Source organism: Podarcis tiliguerta (genome assembly GCF_965153285.1).
Source record: "Podarcis tiliguerta genome assembly, chromosome: 9".
NCBI classification, from domain to species: domain Eukaryota; kingdom Metazoa; phylum Chordata; class Lepidosauria; order Squamata; family Lacertidae; genus Podarcis; species Podarcis tiliguerta.
In genome coordinates, this window is record NC_139542.1 from 61738936 (window position 1) to 61759054 (window position 20119).

Below are 20119 nucleotides of genomic sequence, written 5' to 3' on the forward strand. Positions count from 1 at the left end.
GAGGATGCATGCAAGGCCAGACCCAGAAGCAAATCTGCAAGGTGAGACCATGACAGCAGAGCTGCCCTGGCCCAATGATGGTGTTTCCTGCTTGGCAGGGGGTTGGACTCAGTGGCCCTTGTGGTCTCTTCCAACTCTATGTTTCTATTCTATGATTCTATGTCACAATGTCATCCTGTAACTCAGAGGACTCCATCACAGAAGCCCTAGCACAGTAAGAGTCAAACACTGCTGGAACAACCTTTAGTTGAAGAGGCAACTTTCAGTAGAAGCAGGGCTTACAATTGAGAGAGCTGTGCTCTCTTATAGCATAGTCGGAGCTTTGCACAAGGCTTTACCTTGGACAAGGTCAGTGCTGACATCACGACAAGTTCCTGTCACAAAGATTTCTGTGAATTGTTGCTTGCCAAGGCTTCCAGGGACATATTTATTGGATCAGTCAATGCATAACACAACACATTATTGTTTCTGAAAGAAGGATAGGGGTCATTGCCAAACCTGCACAATTCTGAAACTTAGTGACATCGCATTTGGGTGATACCAAATTAAGCCAATCAAAAAAGATTACATAATAGTTTTGAAACTTTCAAGTTCTCCAGAACTCTTCATCAGACTAGAAGGTAAGGTTCGGGTGGGGGAAAGGTTTAGCTGATATTGAAGCTATGCATGGAGGTTTTTAGCCACACTCTTAAGATGGAATATGGGAGGAAGTAATGGGGAACATTCAAAATAGATTCTGTTCAGTTTCCCCCCTGTGTTTTTGTTGGGTATAATTGGAGCAGAAATTCTCAAAAAAGACATAAATATATTTATGTACACTACCACAGCTGCGAGGACACTTTTAGCCCAGAAATGGAAGCAGCAGGAACTTCCAACGTTGGAAGAATGGCAGACTGAAATGCTTGAATATGCAGAACTGGCAAAACTGACGGGCAAGATCTGAAACCAGTGTAACGAGCTGTTCAAAAAGAACTGGAATAAATTTATACAATATGAGAGAACATTGTAAACATTTGAAAACATTTGCAAGTTTGAGTTAAAATATTTTGTAATGTTAATTTTTGGAGCTGGTTTACAATTATCAAGGTAAATTTCATAAGCATAGGAAGAAGGTACCGTATTTTTTGTTCCATTAAAACTCACTTTTTTCCTCCTAGAAAGTAAGGGGAAATGTCTGTGCGTGTTATGGAGCGAATGCCTACGGATGGCGGGGGGATCTGCTGCAGTCGTGAGCAGAGGATCCATGGTTCCCCTTCCTTCCCTCCTCCGTGGCTCGCTTTGCTCGCTTTGAAACAGCAAAGCGGGAGAAAAGCCACTGAGTGGGGAGAAGAGAGGGACAGAGAGCCTGGTTACAAAGCACGGATCCACATGGATCCTCAGGATTTTTTCACTGGGTCACCCCAAATTCACCATCAGATCACATAGCATGTCCATGGCTACAGCTTGCACCAAAAAAAATGCACCAACTGTTGCCTGGGGCCGCAGTGGTGCAAAAACATGGTTACAAAGCATGGATCCACATGGATCCTCAGGATTTTTGCATTGGGCTACCCCAAATTCACCGTCAGATCACATGTCTGTGGCCACAGCATGAACCACAAAAATCATACATCCACTGTTTCGTTTAGAATATATTTTTTTTCTTGTTTTCCTCCTCTAAAAACTATGTGCGTGTTATGGTCGGGTGCATGTTATAGCGCGAAAAATACGGTAAATAAGTTGATATAGAAACGCCTTGATGAAAGTGAATATTTTTGAAATATATTGAATATTTTTGCCAGGGAGTGGAAGGGGAGGGGGGCGAGTTGAGGCTCAGGATGAGCAAAGTCTTAGGTGATGATAAGAGTGGATTGTGACTATGGTAAAAAATGTAAACATAATAAAAATCATTTTAAAAAAAAGAGTTTTCTCCCTGCTTTGTACAAGACCTGAAGCAAGAAAGATAAAACTTTTTGGTGGAATTCAATTAAGTCCTACGCAAAATAGATTGATTGAAATTAATAAACTTAAGTTAGTCATGACCATTAGCTTCAAAAGATTGACTCTGGATCAGAATTATTTGAATACTCCTCTCTCTGTTTATTTCTCCTCAAATTATACACTGTTTTTATTCAGTTTCATAAGTAAAGTGTTATTAGGCTTCATCTGCATTATTTAAGTTGACTTTGCTAACAGCAAGAAACCTCCAAGGAGCTTTAACGACCATAAAAAGAGTTTGAGGAGAGTTCTGTGCCCTATAACAGATTAAATTCATGTCAAGCATTATTGCTCTATGGGGGGGAAAAACTTTTTGGTCACTGAATGTGCTGTATGTCAGTATTTCTCCTGTACAACACACTCCATTATATTTCCTTCTTTCTTTTTTTCCGGAGGAGACTGTGCAAGCAGCTCAGCAAATGGACTGTAAAATATATATACATTTTTCCTTCCCCTGGACTGGTTTTAATGTTTTGTTTGTCAAAATTCTGCAGAAGAGAGAGGGGAACAAAAAAAGAAAAGGAAGCCTGGGGGGTGGGGAGAGGAACATCCAAAGGACATGGATGGATAAGAAAAGAAAATTGCATTTCTGAGCAAATACACATCATGAGGAAATCAAGAGAGAGAGGAAAGCAAAGCTGAATAATGGCAAGTGGGGGAGGGAGAAGCAATACTGAAAGGGGTCGTTTCAGAGTAACTGGGAGATCTTGCAGATAAGAGACTGATCTGCAGACCAGAAAAGTCCTGAGTTCAAGTATTGCCAGTCTGCACAATTTCACTCCTGCAACATCAAATGCAGTCTATCAGCCGTGCATTGTGGCCTGCCAAGTATTCAGTAGAAGGCTCTGCCCCACCTTTTTTCCCAACTCTTTGTCAACACAAAAACCAAGCAATTTACCGAATCCTTGGTGCCTGTGATGAGCATGCGAGTCACAAGTTTTTCAGACCTCCACTGGGTGGTCTCAGGAAAGACACTGTCTCTCATCCTGAGTCCTCTACCGCTGGCAATATGAGAGTAATAATACTGATCTTCCTCCTAATGGTTGGTGTGGGATAACCAGCCTCATACAGCCAACATGCTAAAGTCTAATTAATACATGAAGGGCTTGATAGCAAAGAGTAAGCTAAGGTCACCAGATTTTCTTCAATGAATCTGGGGACACTTTTCAACTTCCTCCTAAATAGATGGATTTTGTCAGGGGACTGATTTGTAAATCCAGGGACTGTCCCCAGGAAACGGGGACATCTGGTAACCTTACAGTAAGCTGTCCTGCTGTGCTTAGCTATGTCCACTTCACCTCACTTTGCGAGGAACAAAGGTAACCAGGCCTATTATGCACTCTCCAGTCTACCTGAAAAGTTCAACATGTGATGATGATGATGATGATGATGATAATGATGATGATGATAATAATAATAATAATAAATTATTCCCCAGCCACTTTGGGCGGCTTCCAACAAAATATTAAAATACAGTAATGCATCAAATATTAAAAGCTTCCCTAAACAGGCTGCCTTCAGATGTCTTCTAAAAGTCTGGTAGTTGTTGTTCTCTTTGACATCTGGTGGGAGGGCATTCCACAGGGTGGGTGCCACTACCAAGAAGGCCCTCTGCCTGGTTCGCTGTAACTTGGCTTCTCGCAGTGAGGGAACCGCCAGAAGGCCCTCAGCGCTGGACCTCAGTGTCCAGGTAGAACGATGGGGGTGGAGACGCTCCTTCATGTGAAGAGGTCTGAGCTGGTTGTGCCAAGCTCAGACAGCATGGCTCTCATACTTTAGGAAATTTCACCACTTTGGAATGAAGCCAAGTTTTACTGCCTTTGCAAGTTTCCTGACTGATATGTGGGAAAGCACATGAGCCTGACCTTTGAAGAGTAAACTGTTTTTTAACTTATGAGACTTGTAGTGTTTTCATATGCTGGAGGATGTGAGAATTTTTGGAACTCACATATTTTAATGATCTAACCGCCTATATTTCCACACTTTACTATGATGCATATTTTGTGATTTTAAATCCCTGATGAGGTTCTCTTACCAAAGAGTATTTGCCTCAAACTTGGATCTGGGCAGCCAGGAATTATCTTTATATACTCGCCCCTCACCCCCCCCCCCCAAACCAACAGTTGAGATCAGCAGGGCTTTTTTCAGCCAGAACTCACCAGAACTCAGTTCCAGCACCTCTGAGGTGAGTGGCATTGCTATTAAAAGACAACAAGAGAGGTATTCATAGTGAGTTCTGGTACCTCCTTTTTTCTTTTTCTTCAAGGATACTTGAAGCATTTGTTATTGCCTCAGAGCTATGGTATGGCTCATGAGACACTAGCAAAAACAACAATTTCAACTTTTGACAGATATAGCAGCCACACTGCAACCAGGTATGTATTCACTGGCAGTGTGAACAGGACTTAGATGAATAGCAACTCTTATTCTAAGTGTGCCTCCATGTAAGAGGGAATCTAAGGCTAAGAGAAGCTACATGTGTACACCAGTGAGCAGGGAATGCCCATTCAAACTGCCTTCAGATTTGTGGCTGGTGCAGAATCAGGAGTAGCCATGGCAACCCCTGTTGACCTGCTTTTTGAGCATTCGTTTTGGTTTATCCGTGCAAAGCTTGCAAGGATGTTGTACAATTTAGGCTGCTTATTCTTCCTGATTTCATTACGGGGTGCTTCTATGATTTCGTATCAGGCAGTTGGTACTCCACATTTCCCAGGGCATTTTCCCCATCATTTACATTACTGCAAAAAGTGTGATTTCGGGGAGCAAGAGGGTTTGCTGTACTGCACTCTACCCACAAAACAGCAACAATCTGACAGTGACTTCTCCCTACTCCAGCATTCCAAATTAGATTTTTTTTTTTTAAAAAAAAAATATAACCTGCCCTTATAAGATAGGTAATGTTGTTAGGTCTCAAAGATATGCAACCCATCCCCATGACATCTTGCTATCCGTACCAAATTATTTTGCCACAGAAACTCCTTGATAAACTTCAGCTGAATAGCACCCTCCAAATTTACCTGAACTTTTGCTTTACAGAGAATCCCAGGTGTCTTCTATTCGAAGTGTGCCAGCACTGAAAGTGACAAAGAACAAGCCATGCAGTCTGTGTCCCAGACCCCTAATCCCACGACCTGCTGTTTCAGCACAGTAGCACAAAGGATCAGGCAATTAAATAGACCTTGAATTGAACCTTTGGCTCTCCTCTTTTCAAACAGAAGGATACTGAGAATCCTTGAACAGATTTTAATGCTGGATATTTTTTGTTGTTGTTAAAATTCAAATTGGTGTGTGTGTGTGTGTGTGTGTGTGTGTATCCTTGCAGCAAGATTATTAATATTCACTGGAGACTTGCATAAATACTTTGCATACTGCTGGCAGGGTTTCCTGTGCCCAAGAAATGTTTTATTTTTGCTCAGCATTGCCTGAAGGTTGAAAACCACTGCTTAAGGCAAAAGGCATGATGGATGTTTGCCTATTAGCTCAGCCTGCGTTGATATGTGCAGAAGGCAGACTGTGCCATTCTAGAGCTATAAAAGGAAAAGAAAGAGGATAAGCTCAGAAACTTTATTGTGAGCTAAATATTTGAATGACAGTGCTTCAACATTGACTTAAAAAGGAAAAAAGGAGCCCATCAGTGCTGGCGAACCACCCATAACATTCTAAATTGTATCATTAGATACTATTGTCAACTGGAAGTGCTTTGGAATAGGCGACATTTTGTAACAAACACTCCACCCCTTTCCAGTAGAAGTTTGGAGAATAGGTCTTGCCTATTTCAACCTAAGGTCTCAACTGAATGCAACAGTGTGGCTGTCCTGCAAGGCCAGGAAACAAAAGTCAACAAAGGGCAGAGTTCTCCAAACATTCTGGGGGGAAATGGCAGCCACAGGAGGGGGTATAATTTTTTTGCAGCAGACAGGATTTCTCCCGCGGTGTATCTGGAGCATAGAATCATCTTAAAAAGGTAAAGGTACCCCTGACCATTAGGTCCAGTCCCAGATGACTCTGAGGTTGCGGCGCTCATCTCACTCTATAGTCCGAGGGAGCCAGTGTTTGTCCACAGACAGGTCATGTGGCCAGCATGACTAAGCCGCTTCTGGTGAACCAGAGCAGTGCACGGAAATACCGTTTACCTTCCCACTGGAGCGATACCTATTTACTTGCACCTTGACGTGCTTTTGAACTGCTAGGTTGGCAGGAGCTGGGACTGAGCAGTGGAAGCTCATCCCATTGTGGGGATTTGAACCACCAACCTTCTCATCGGCAAGCCCTAGGCTCAGTGGTTTAGACCACAGCGCCACCCGTGTCTCTAGATGCATCGTAGAATCATATAAATTCAGAGTTAGAAGGAACCCCAAGGGTCATCTATTCCAACCCCCTGCAATGCAGGTATCGCAACTAAAGCATCCATGGCAGATGGCCATCCAACCTCTGCTGTAAAACTTCCAGTGAAAGAGAGTCCACAACCTCCTGGAGGAGTCCGTTCCACTGCTGAACAGCTGTTACTGTCAGAAAGTTCTTCCTGATGTTTAGTCAGATTCTCCTTTCTTGTAACTTGAAGCTATTGGTTCAGATCCTAGCTTCCAGACCAGAAGAGAACAAGCTTGTTCCATCTTCCATGTGACAACCCTTTAGATATTTGAAGACGGCTATCATATCTCCTCTCACTCTCCTCTTTTCCCGGTTAAACATTACGCAGCTCTTTCAGCTGTTCCTCCTAAGGCTTGGTTTCCAGACCCTTGACCATCTTGCTTTCCCTTCTCTGCACATGTTCCAGCTTGTCAACATCCTTCCTAAATTGTAGTGCCCAGAATCGGACACAGTATTTCAGGTGTGGTCTGACCAAGGCAGAATTGAATGTATTATTACTTCCGTTGACACTATGCTTCGCTTGATTCAGCCTAGAAGAAATTTAGCTTATTTTTGCTGCTGCAAAAGTTAAGTTTATGGTGCACTAAGACCCCTAGTGGGACACAGGTAGCGCTGTGGGTAAAAGCCTCAGTGCCTAGGACTTGCCGATTGAAAGGTCGGCGGTTCGAATCCCCGTGGCGGGGTGCACTCCCGTTGCTCGGTCCCAGCGCCTGCCAACCTAGCAGTTTGAAAGCACCCCCGGGTGCAAGTAGATAAATAGGGACCGCTTACTAGTGGGAAGGTAAACGGCATTCCGTGTGCTGCGCTAGCTCGCCAGATGCAGCTTGTCACACTGGCCATGTGACCCGGAAGTGTCTGCAAACAGTGCTGGCTCCCGGCCTATAGAGTGAGATGAGCGCACAACCCTAGAGACTGGCCCGAACGGGCAGGGGTACCTTTACCTTTAAGACCCCTAGTGCACTAAAGTTCTGTATAGTTAAAGCTATGGTTTTCCCAGTAGTGATGTATAGAAGTGAGAGCTGGACCATAAAGAAGGCTGATCGCCAAAGAATTGATGTTTTTGAATTATGATGCTGGAGGAGACTCTTGAGAGTCCCATGGACTGTAAAAAGATCAAACCTATCCATTCTTAGGGAAATCAACCCTGTGTGCTCACCAGATGTACAGATCCTGAAGCTGAGGCTCCAATACTTTGGCCATCTCATGAGAAGAGAAAGACTCCCTGGAAAAGACCATGATGTTGAGAAAGATGGCGGGCATAAGGAGAAGGGGACGACAGAGGACGAGATGGTTGGATAGTGTTCTCGAAGCTACCAGGATGAGTTTGACCAAACTGCGGGAGTCAGTGGAAGACAGGAGTGCCTGGCGTGCTGTGGTCCATGGGGTCACGAAGAGTCGGACATGACTAAACGACTAAAAAACAGCAAGAAGACCCCTAGATCCTTTTCACATGTACTACAAGTAAGCCAGGTGTCCCCCATCTTATACTGGCCCTAGCACTCTGTGGCAAATGGCCACCAGGAAGAGATTTAAAAAAGTCCTTTCAACTGCCAGCTATAAGAGCCACTTCCATGAATATTCAAAATAATTTCATGCACCCCAAAACTGTTCCCTAGTTTCAAGACGCTCAGCATGTTGCTTCTCCCCACCCACCCCAATTTTGAGCCAAATATTCTCCAGTAACAACAACAACACCCCCCAGCTTTAAATAGATCTTTCATTATTCAATCTTTTCTTTTCTCTGCATAGGTTTGAGACCAAACTCTTCTTTGTAGTTGTATGTCACTCTACTTTTAGTTGTATGTCACTCAATTTGAGTTTAATGTCAAATTGTTCTTTTTAGCTGTATGAGTTGTACAAACTGCTTTAAACATCCAGCCTCCTCCCTGCAGAATTCACCCAGTTTTTTTCTCTTTCCTCATCTGTCAACTACATTTCTATACTGTGAACAAAAGTGGCTTCCTGAGTTGGGCAGAACCACTGCTCTACCTTACCAGCAGCTAGGTTGTTGTTTACTAGGAGCAATAGGTGCAAAGAGGTGGGGAGGCTGGCACAGTGCAAATTCACTGGCAGAGCCAATCTGGTGCTCCTGCTGGTGCATTTACACCACACTGGTCTCCCTGCTTTCCAGAGCTGGTCTACCCATTAGCCTCACTGAGGCAGTCACCTCAGGCAGCAGGCTGGGAACAGTGGCAGGGCAGCAGGGCAGCAAACCCAGAAAGGAGGGTAGGGGCAGATGTGCAGGAAGTGGTGGTAGGATGTGTGTGCGTTGTTTTTTATTTTGCATCAGGTGCAAAAAGTCTTGGGCCAGCCCTAGCCCCATCCTGGCCCCTTCCCCTCACTATAGGCAATAGCAATCCATCTACCAGGAAACAAGTGTGGTGGGTGCACCCCAGCTGGTGGTGTGCTTCTTGTTGTGACCCCACTTCTTGTCCCAGGAGAGGTCCTAGATACCAGTCCTATCAGTAAAGACTTGTGACTGTTTTTGAGGTTCCCAGGACTGTCACAGTCAGCTCAGTAGAGGCATCATAGGTAGGATTTATGGATCAGACATGGAATTTAATAGAAATTTTCTTCAGTCTTTCATATACTCAAGTGTGAACATGTGAGATGACTCCTTCTGGTGTTAGTCTCTGCCTCCAGGAGATCTTTTTTCAGTTCCTAACTCCCTACTGAAGACATATATTTAAACACAAAGCAGGAATTTCCCACTCTCTTTTTGATCCTCCAGCTGAAGCTCTGTAATGACCTCCGCCCCGCACACACAAGAAATTGGCTGTCATATGAAATATCTGAAAGCTAGGGGTGGCATTCAAACTTGGTAAAAAATAATAATAATAATAGTGTTATGAGTTGGGGTGGGGAGGAAGTTGGCTGTAAGCAGTGCTTTTTTTTTTCTTTAAAAATGTTTAGGGGTACTCTCATTTTGCTACTCACATTGAAATATGGCCCTTCAACGAGGCCAAACTTAGATTCATAAAATGTTTAGGGGTATGCACCCCCCTGCGTCCCCCCCCCCCCAGAAAAAAGTACTGACTGTAAGCAAGACCCTTATAACGCCTGGATCCAACAGATGTTAAAATGTAAGTCAACCTAGCTTCCTGCATTGAGGGTCGTTCATTAAAGATTTCCCCTGACCCACTTCCAGTTATCGTAGGAGGATAAAATTGCACATCTCTCCATAGGTAATGTCGTGATTTGTAGCTCTGAACTCCTAGCACCTATTTTTACAGGGGACGTTCTTTGCCTTTTAGGCAAACATGTATGTGTTTGGCTTTCAATACTACTTCAATGTTTTGATTTTTTTTTTGTATTATTTTGTATTTGCATTATTGTATTTGTATCTGTTTACTCTCGAGACCCTTTTTGGCTGAAAGGCAACATATAAACGAATGATAACATAAGAAGATGTAACTTACTAAGCCCCATTCTTAAAGCCCAATATAGCAAACTACATGTGGCAGAAAACATTTCTTCTTCTGCTTGCTTATTTTGATGTTCATTTAATTAATGCTGAAATATGTAAGAAACTTTTTATTGTGTAAACAGAAATTTGTGTATATATATATATATATATATATATATATATATATATATATATATTTAAAGAAATGACTCTGAGCTAATTGACAAGTGATATGTCTAATTATTTTTACGCGTTGCTTCCTCGGGTAGTTTTCCTTATCTATGGTGGGGTTTAAACTTTTATCTCCTACATTTGTATAGCCGTCCCTATTTATTCATCTAAGAGCGTAAAAGTCTTTTTTTATTAGTAGCATTTTACAAATTTTAGCCTAATGGATTCCTGGAAGAAAGGTCATTTTATGCTTGCAAGATGACCTTTAATTTCATACCATAAAGATTTCATTCTGCTTGTTACATTTAGTTTATCTTCTGGGGGGGGGGGGTAGCTAAAAAATGTCAGCATTCTGCTAGCAAATCCAACTCATAACTAAACCTCCTGGGATTAGAGGAAACGGAATGATAAATGATATCCTAAAACTACAAATTACTACTCAAACCCCCAAAGGCAGGATTTTTATTTTAATATGAAGGCTTTAAAGCCTCCCCCCCCCCTCTGAAGTCAGACTGATTAAAATTTAAAGTGAAGTATAAGTTGGAGTAGTCAGCTTACTGTGGTTTCCTTTGAGTACAAAGCAAAATAATGTTACCTACTTACAGTGCTACTATTCATTATATATATGTGTATATAAAGAAAACAGTGGGGGGGAATGGCTAGGGGCTTGACCCTGAATTCAGAAACCCAGCGTCCACTACCAAGCTTGCTAGATGACATACAAGACTATATTTTAGTCTTAGATTCGGTGTATGCATTAAAGAGAATATGCCTTGATAGCTCAGTTGGGTGGGAATGTTCAGGGATGCAGGAGAGGATATATTGTTTGATTACATCCTTTCCAACTTGTGTTAACAAGTTCTACAATTTAGCAGAGTAACATTCCCCTTTTAAAACTTGCACAGCGGATGCGTTTGCTTAGGCTCGCTAAAGCCTCTAAAATACGTTTCTTTTGTAATTCCCCATTTAGTCCCTCATAAAAAGATAGACATAGCATAGTCTTCTATAAAAGTATAAAAAAGAGTTTACTCACTCACATTCTGTTCACAAATGGATCCCAGAAGGCAGACTTAAGTTACAAAAGTAATATACACCTGGAAACTATCCCATAAGGAGATAGTCCCTACCTCCTCTCTTGGCTGGAAGCCAAGAGAGCATCTTAGGCTAAGCAGATGTTGCTTCTTCGGCGAATGTGGTCAGAGAGAGAGAGATGGCTGACCAATCCTGCTCTTTTGTTACCTGGGCAGGTGAGGTCACGCCCACCTCTAGTCACATGCAGAGGAAGTCTGTCCCAGTTTAGGAGAAACAGGAAGTTCCGACTGGCTGGTCCAGACATCCCTTTTTATGTCCACTCTAGGGATATTGTACTTGACTGCTCTTGTGTTTCACATCCCACAAGTTGGTTAGAGCATGGTGCTAATAATGCCAAGGTTGCAGGTTCGATTCCTGTAGGGGACAGCTGCAAATTCCTGTATTTCAGGGGCGTGGAGCAGATGATCCTCAGAGTCCCTTCCAATTCTACAATTCTATAATGATAAGAATGGGTGCCTCTGCCCTTCCAGAGGTTGTGGGACTCCAACTCCCATCATGCCTCATTATTGGCCATGCTGGTTGAGGCTGTTGGAAGTGGTGATTCAGCAACATCTAGAAGGTCATAGGATTCCCACCTGTGTTTACAGACGATACAGGATTGGCAGATGAAGATGACAGAAAACCTGACAGAAAAAATCTGACATCAGAGTGACCAAGTGTTCCAGAGAGACTGGAGTAAATTTATTTCATATATAGAAAATCAGTGTACACATTTAAAAAACGCTAGCAGGATTGAGACAGAACTTGCAATGTCTGTAAGAAGAAAATTTCTACTTGTGTTTTAAAAATTTGAATACTTTAGAAAAATGTAAAATTGTGATGATATAATTGTGATCCAGATCTCCATACTCTTGCCTCATTAAACAATCAGACTACATCACCCTTTTGAGTACATACAATCAATATTTCAGAAAACACAGTAGAATAATTTAAAAGCATCCTTTTTGAGGGGCATTTTGTGTGCGCTTTGCTGCAGGTTACAACAGCATGGACACAATGTGTTGTCTACTTTGGTTTTTATGTTTCACACAAAAATATTTGCACATTTATGAATTCAATATTCAAATTCAAATTGTTGTTGTTGTTTAGTCATTTAGTCATGTCCGACTATTCATGACCCCATGGACCGGAACACACCAGGCACTCCTGTCTTCCACTGCCTCCCACAGTTTGTTCAGACTCATGTTGGTAGCTTCGAGAACACTGTCCAACCATCTTGTCCTCTGTCGCCCCCTTCTCCTTGTGCCCTCCATCTTTCCCAACATCAGGGTCTTTTCCTGGGAGTCTTCTCTTCTCATGAGGTGGCCAAAATATTGGAGCATCAGCTTCAGGACCTGTCCTTCCAGTGAGCACTCAGGGCTGATTTCCTTCAGAATGGGTAGGTTTGATCTTCTTGCAGTCAATGGGACTCTCAAGAGTATCCTCCAGCACCATAATTCAAAAGCATCAATTCTTCGACGATCAGTCTTCTTTATGGTCCAGCTCTCCCTTCCATACATCACTACTGGGAAAACCATAGCTTTAACTATACGGACCTTTGTTGGCAAGGTGATGTCTCTGCTTTTTAAGATGCTGTCTAGGTTTGTCATCGCTTTTCTCCCCAGAAGCAGGCGTCTTTTAATTTTGTGACTGCTGTCACCATCTGCAGTGATCGTGGAACCCAAGAAAGTAAAATCTCTCATTGCCTCCATTTCTTCCCCTTCTATTTGCCAGGAGGTGATGGGACCAGTGGCCATGATCTTCGTTTTTTTGATGTTGAGCTTCAGACCATATTTTGCACTCTCCTCTTTCACCCTCATTAAAAGGTTCTTTAATTCCTCCTCACTTTCTGCCATCAAGGTGGTGTCATAAGCATATCTGACAAATTCAAATTACTGGAACCAAATAACTTAGATGGGACCTCAGATGCCTTTGCATTTGCGTACGGTTTCATTATGCTGAGAACTCACTTGCCCAGTCTCTTTTTCTTCTTCTCACAAACATCCCAGTACCTTGTTGACAAATGTTTCACATTTCCTGTTTATTATTATTATTAAAAAAAAACCAAACACTTCCCCCTTCTCCTAATGCAATTATCCACTATTCATCTAAGACAGATGAGAATGCTGAAGGCTCCATTATGTTGCTTTGCTCTGTGCCAGTAATGTGCACATTGCTCTGTACACTGTGCTCTAGATTTGCAACAAGTGCTAGTCAGATATTCTTAACTACAAATGAAGGAATGATTGAAAGGGGAAGGAAATGACAATTGCAGCTCAAAAGAAATGCAGAGTGTTACATTCCTGCCACAGTCTTGGGGCGGGGGAGTTGGCAGCAAGCTATGAACTACTGTTTGATTGCTGTTAATGGTGAAACATAATTTTGTACTGATTAACTATTTAAAATGAATTGGCTACTTTATAGCAAATGTGACAAGCTTTGTCATTCTCCTGTAAGAAGTTGGAATGATTTTTTAGCTTCTCTAACTTGAGGCATTTATTCGGAACGAAGAACATATTTGCAATGGAAACTTGTGTTTGTTCTTCCTAGTAATCCAGATGAAAGGTTAATGTTTACATTTATGTGTGCAACCAATGGTTTGACTCCACCCTCAAAGATGGACTCCTCTATTTTCTCCTGAGACAGACAGATGCCAACAAGATTGGGGCCCAGTTTATTAAAATCAGTGGAATCAATTGGTGTGACTTGGAAAGAGGGAATCCTTCCTGGGGAGAGGTCCCAGAGGAAAGCATAGAATACCAGAGTACTCACGGCACAAATATAAGATGGGGGGACATCAACACAAGGATAGTGTCCAGGTCAAGGAAAGCAATAGTCCTGCTGTTTTCTGCCTTGGTCAGACCACACCTGGAATACTGTGTCCCATTCTGGGCACCACAATTTAAGAAGGATATTGACAAGCTGGAATGTGTGCAACCAAGATGATCAAGGGTCTGGAAACCAAACCTGATGAGGAATGGTTGAAGGAGCTGGGTATGTTTAGCCTGAAAAAGAGGAGACAGAGGAGAGATGTGATAACCATATTCTAGTATCTCAAGCACTGTCACATGGAAGATGGAGCAAACTTGTTTTCTCCTTCTCCTGAGAGTAAGACCTAAACCAAAGGATTCAAGTTACAAGTAAGGATAATCCGACAAAACATCAGGAAGAACTTTCTGACAGTAAGAGCTGTTCAGCAATAGAACAGACTCCCACGAGAGGTGGTGGGCCTTCCTTCCTTGGAGGTTTATAGGCAGAGTTTGGATGGCCACCTGTCATGGATGCTTTAGCTGAGATTCCTGCATTGCAGAGGGTTGGACTAGATGACTCTTGGGGTCCCTTCCAACTCTAAGATTCTATAGACGTGTCAGGGACTGGGCAGAGGAGGAATGGTGGAGACCGCCTTCCCATCCTGACCCTTCCAGGGAGGAGGAGGAAGAGGAAGACAGCATAGATTTACAAGAGGGGTTTGGGGGAAGTCACAGCTCAGTGGCTGTTGCGGAGGAAAGTTAGGAAATCATGGGAGAACCAAAGCAACAGCTGGCTGACATGCTGCCATTAGAAAGCATTCCAGACCCTCCATCTCCCAGAACCTGGCGAGCCTGAAAAGTAGGAGAGCAAAGAGCTCAAAGAGCTTAGCAGCACCCATAGAGGAGGTGATGATGCTGATGAATGAGGAAGTGGGAGAGATGGGGGGGAGGGCTGGAGATTCACTCAGGACAACGCCATTATCCAAGAGACTGGGTTCTATAGCCTCTCTCTGAAATATTTAAAAAGGACTATAAGGAACTTTTCCTTGTCTTTAAACTTTTCTGGGCAACCAACCGGGAACTGCTGATGGCATCCTGGCAATATGGTGTATACGTTGACAAGTGTCTGATTTGATACACTGTGGGTTCTTAATGTCTCGGGAGGGGGTTTGAACAGGTATCCTTTTGCTGGAGGTGAGGCTAGAATTTTTGAACTTTGAGATGCACCTTGTTATAGCCCTCCCCAAATCAGAGAGACGTATGAAGTTTCCTTTTGCAGAGCTATTGATCAGTCTTTCCCAGTTGTGTCTGCCATGACTGACGGTGCCTCTCACAGGTCCTGGGTTTGGTGGTGTGTGTGTGTGTATGTGTGCAGCCGGCTACATCCTTTTAAGTAGATTGAACCTGCCACGCTCTACGCAAACATCTGTTCTACCATGGGGCTCTGAGCCTTCTCCTAACTCACACCCCCACAGGCACAAACCTAGCCAGCATGTCAGGCCTGGACCACTGAACCTTGCATGCCTGGACCGCAGGAGGCTGCTTAGAGCTATTGCAGAGATGGAGTTTATCTTTGTCAAATATACATTCATTCTCTCTCTCTCTCTCTTTCTCTCTTTCCAATCCACCACCCTCATCCACAAGCCCTGTTATAATGCTGTTTGATTTATGGTAGTTGTGCCCGGTATTATTTATTTATTTAGCGCAAGAAAGACGCAGGAAATAATTCTAAGTATCATTTGAAGCTTATAAAACAGGTGCTGGCGTGTCTATGGAGAAGCGTTTCTGAGGCGAGAGGGACCCGCTGAACTCCAGGAAATGATTTCCGGTTAATTATTAATGACAAAGGAGGCTGACAAATGAAATTAATTTTAAATATTTCATGGGTTCATGGAGGAACGTGACCTTGCAGTCACATCCCCCTGAATCATATGTGGAAAGGCTGGTTGCTCATTCTTGTACTCGTTCTGAGCAATTTCCACCCCCACCTTCCTTTAAAAAAAAAAGAAAAAAATATCTTGTCGACAAACCCTTGCAAGTAATAACAGATCTTCCCCTGGTCAATCTGTTCCGTTTTCTAAAGCCTGCTTGATAGTACAGTAGCTTGCAATATGCTAATCATTTGGATTTCTGCCAAACAGCTCCTGTTTAGCTTATTTGCTGGCAAGATTTTTTTCTTTGATGTTTCCTTTGTGCCGCAATCTCAAAATAAAGTGATCTGGAGTCCCTGTGTGTTCCTTCATCAGAGAGATGAATTGGATCTGAATCAATTGACCAGGACTAGTCAGCTCATTCAAAACTGTTCTGTTGACAAGACCTTAGCTTATCTAATTATATTTTTAACAAATCTTCTCAGGCCTAAGGATGGGCAATACTGCACATTTCTATTTTGTGTTATGATTGCATATTTTTACCCACAAAACCTTTTCATTAAAAACCCATTCCAGACCCTCCAAGTGTCCCTATTTTCCAGGGACAGTCCCGGATTTACAGACGCCATCCCAGTTTCTGATTTGATCGTGGAATGTTCCACTATTCCTTAGGACGTCCCTATTTTCACCGGAGAAATGTTGGAGGGCATGGAATTACGCAACCACTGAGCCAGGGAGATAAGTAACTACCCAACCTTTAGAAGACATCTGAAGGTAGACCTACATAGGGAAGTTTCTTAATGTGTAATGTTTGAGTATGTTTCAATATATGTTGGAGGCCACTCAGAGTGGCTGGGGCATCCGAGCCAGTTGAGCAGGGTGTTGTTGTTGTTGTTGTTGTTGTTGTTGTACCTATTTTCATTGGCAGGGTAAAAGAAGAAGAATAATAATAATAATAATAATAATAATAATGGATGTCCTTATTTTCATTGGAAAAATGTCGGGGTGAATATGTAATTCAGCTTTTCTGGAAGCTAAAATATCATTGCTTTCATTGGTTTTGCTTCATCGCGATCATATCCCAGATTATAGCCCATTTACTTAGTTCTGCAGAACTTAATGATGATCAGGAACTGGTTCAGTCAAGGAGATCCTGAATTGTAAACTGGTTCAGCTATTAGCGATAGGCCCAATGCAGACCTCTCTGCTGCATCAACTTGGAACTGGAAAAGTGAGAATCTACATTTCAACTGCTCCCCCCACACTTCAACCTTGACCAACACAAGTAGAAGGGATTGAGAGGGGATGGGGTTTCTACTGCTCCATTCAGTCCTGATGCTCCCAAGCAGATGCTAGGATTTTTTTATCCCAGGTTGCCCACCTGGCTGCCCACCATGCAGCTGGTATTGCCGGACCACTAAGCCCCTGAATCTGCCCAGTGTTTCAGATCTTTGCTATAATGTTTACATAAGCTTCTGAACTTTTTAACAGGTCGCATGAAATGCAATTAAGTCAGCTGAACATAATAGAATACTTGAAATGCAGAACATGGCTCTGGAATGTGCCCTGGATATGCAGCTTCTTAGAATGCAGAAATATCCTTTTAAATAATAGGACGGTATCTGCAAACACCTGATTCCTGAATGGTCATTTGATAGAGGTATCACGTGGGATGTCACCAACCCCCTACAAAGATCCAATAGAGACCTTTATTGCCTTGTATATAACACACACACACACACACACACACACACACTTTAAATATCAATCTCAGAGTAAAACCTTAACAACATTCTTAGATGCAACTAAGGTGTCATTAATGATCCTATATGTCTTTTCTTACTGCCTTTTCTTATTGGGCACAAGTACCGCTTCATTTTGTCTGTATTAAGCACCACTAAGTTTAATGGGACTAAACCATATTAGCTCCTATAGATTACACCCATTGGCTGTAATCCAGAAGACCACAGGTGAATAGGATTCTTACTGTCAGCAATGGAAAGGCAAAGATCAGGGCTTCCAAGGGGTGCTGGGAGACATTTTCCATAGCTGGTCATTGGCAGGCATTTGTGTTTTGCTGTTTGCAATGCTCCAAGATACATTATGAAAACAAAATAAGGTTGACCACTGAGGTGGCACTGCCAGCTATTTATATATGGATCTGTAGGTTACAGCATTCATTCTGCTTCCTCTTCTGTACATTGTCTGTACTCGTTTTGAGAGTTTAACCATGGCTTCCTTCCAAGATAAACTGGTACTTTGCACTCAAGACAACAAAAAAGAGACCATAAGGGATCAAGGAATGTCTTCCACCCAGGCGTAAAGTATGTTCACCTTGAGCCATTATCACCTCCGTAATTAGCAAAACAACCTTTAGATTTAAGAATCAGAAATGCACCCAGAAAGGACAAAAAGTTCTTCATTTAAGTGCTATGTTTTCAATAGTCACATTTCATGGTGAAATTTCAATTACAACACAGCAACCTGACAGCATGCTTGTCAAGATCAAGCCCCAGCTTTTGTGAGTCAAAGCTTAGGGGTCATTTCTGTTGCCTTGCTCAGACTTTGGAACTCACTCCTACGGAAGATCTGCTCTGTCCATCCCACCATATTGGCCTTATGCTGTAGTGTTAAAATGGTTCTGTTTTGAAAGCCTGTTTTGAATACTTTCCATCATCGCATGAGGGCACGTTGTGTGATAATTGATTGCAGATAATTTCTATCTGTACATCTACTTTTTGGGTGTTGTGTTTTCATTGTATTTTATAGTTCTTATTTGTGAACTGCCTTGAGTTTTTATAACTTTTTATAAGCAAAAGATGGGGCATAACTATTTTAAATAGAAAAATGGTAAATATGTCAAATTAATCAGGCTATGCATTGGGGATCAGGAGACACTGATATTGGTTCTGGAATCTAGGCATCCATATTGATTTTGAATGATAAGGTGAAGGTCATTAACGCCACACAGATTTATTTGCAAGACACTTTGCCCATTGTGGTAAGAATTTACCTCTACCCCACCTCTGTTTGTTACCCAGGTGAGGGCCATGTCCACTAACTTCAATGCATCTACACTGAGTGGGATTAACATGGTTTCAACCCAAAACTTTCAGCGTTTGGGGGCAGAAATGTTGATCGGGAGAATGTCCTTTTAATGAATCTTTTAATGCTTGAGTTACAAAATTTAGGCTGCAATCCAATGCACACTTAACCTGCTGGAAGTAAGTCCTATTGATCTGAATGGAGCTTACTTCCACTCTGTAAGCAGACATGTATAGGAATGCAATATGGTTCATCTGAATGATTATTTTGCTTGTCAATTGGAGTTCAAAACCCTTTTCTTCTTTCAGTGTGCGTATACTTCCCTCCCTGGATATCTATTTATGCAAATTACTTAGGCAATCAACACCCCACTAAACACAGGAAAATAAATGTACAAATTGAGGCTTTGCATCCAGATAAAGAAGAGAGAGGGGCGTAATATAGAAGTAATCATAAAAACAAATTGCTGTGCACATCATCAGATAAAGTTGATAATACAGAGAATATTTCTCTGAACATTAAAACAAAGGGAGCTCACAGGAACTCTTTAACTTCCAAATCTATGATGCCACTAGCAGCAATTCTTTGAAGGAAAAGAACAAGGCAGCTATGGGCACAATTCAGCCAAGCACCTTCAAGTCCCATTTATTTCATTGGGAGAGACTAGCTCGGGAGGGGTGTACAGACACACAGGGAAAGCACAAAGAGATTTTCCACATCATTAACTGTGACAAGGAAAATAATTGATATGAATCGTGAGTTAAATAACAGCAATGTCCCATACATGTATCTGAGATGCAAGTCCCCATCTTGTCTGTACTAAATTAAATGCACCTGTTAGTGCTTGAATTTGCCTGGATTGTGCCCTCTAACCATGCATGAAATCCTGAGTCCATGTCCTTGCCAGTAGGGATGTAGGAGAAGTGGAAATTGCTACAATTTGTATGTTCATCGTAGGTCAGAAGCAGAAATCATGGAACGAAATAAAAGCAGTATTCACCATTGCTGTTATTTTAGTCTGCAGATAATTGCAATATTTTCTGTATTGCTTCCCTTCCATTGGAATGCAGTGAAACTGAGGACTTAATTAATTCCATTAGTTTCATTAAGACAAAAGCTAGGCAGCTGAACTGTAGAAAAATGGAAACAGCACTGATTGTGGCAAAGGGCTGAAAGGAAAACTCTCTGACACAAAAGACAGGTTGAACTATGGGCCACTGTTAAAATTAAGTATAATAGAACCTGCAGTAGAATAGCTATTCCCACCAGCTCTCTTATACTCCATTAAGAGTCAGGGCATCCCACAAAGAATTCTGGGAACTGTAGTTTGTTAAGGGTGCTGAGGATCATTACAAGACCCTTGACAATTGAAATTGTCCAGTGAATCATCTTTGGAAAGCCAGGAATTAAAGTGTTGGAAGGACATTTTAAATGTTTGATGTGGTTGTGTTTCTCTT

The 20119-nt window shown here is 42.2% G+C and overlaps 1 long non-coding RNA gene across 2 annotated transcripts; it reads left to right on the plus strand.

Moving 5' to 3' along the window:
- Positions 1–211: 211 nt before the first annotated feature.
- On the plus strand, positions 212–1042 carry LOC310685711. 2 transcript variants are annotated; one of them, XR_014515414.1, is made up of 2 exons: positions 212–620; positions 828–1042. It is a non-coding gene; the product is annotated as an uncharacterized lncRNA (long non-coding RNA). The 2 variants fall into 2 exon arrangements; XR_014515415.1 differs by having other exon boundaries at positions 212–348.
- The last annotated feature ends 19077 nt before the right edge of the window (positions 1043–20119 follow it).